This window comes from Vigna unguiculata, chromosome 3 (assembly GCF_037176805.1).
Source record: "Vigna unguiculata cultivar grain cowpea cultivar isolate G323 ecotype 2 chromosome 3, ASM3717680v1, whole genome shotgun sequence".
Lineage (NCBI taxonomy): Eukaryota > Viridiplantae > Streptophyta > Magnoliopsida > Fabales > Fabaceae > Vigna > Vigna unguiculata.
Window position 1 is genome coordinate 64,653,874 of NC_140794.1, and position 333 is coordinate 64,654,206.

The window sequence follows — 333 nt, forward strand, 5'->3', positions numbered from 1 at the left end:
TGGAGATGCAGGGGATCGAACCCTGTGCCTCTCGCATGCAAAGCGAGCGCTCTACCATTTGAGCTACATCCCCTTGGCAAACTTATTTGATTTTGCAGATATAATCACTGAGAGGTGCCAAATTGGGTCATCCAAGTTCTTAAAGAAGTAAAGTTTCTAAATTTTTAAGTAATTAGAAAACTGAGAGAGCGGTGAAAAGAGAAAGACACGCAAATTAGAAAAGAGAAATATATTATCGAAAGCAATTAACAAATTGTTAATGGTTTAACTAATAAAATCACATGAATAGGTGAAAAATCATATGCTTAAAGATTTTTTGTGTCAAAAATCTTT

At 34.5% G+C, this 333-nt stretch overlaps 1 non-coding gene across 1 annotated transcript; it reads right to left on the reverse strand.

Annotated features, from left to right (window-relative positions):
- Window positions 1–73, reverse strand: TRNAA-UGC (transfer RNA alanine (anticodon UGC)). Its single transcript has one exon. It is a non-coding gene; the product is annotated as a tRNA-Ala (tRNA).
- Window positions 74–333: the final 260 nt, after the last annotated feature.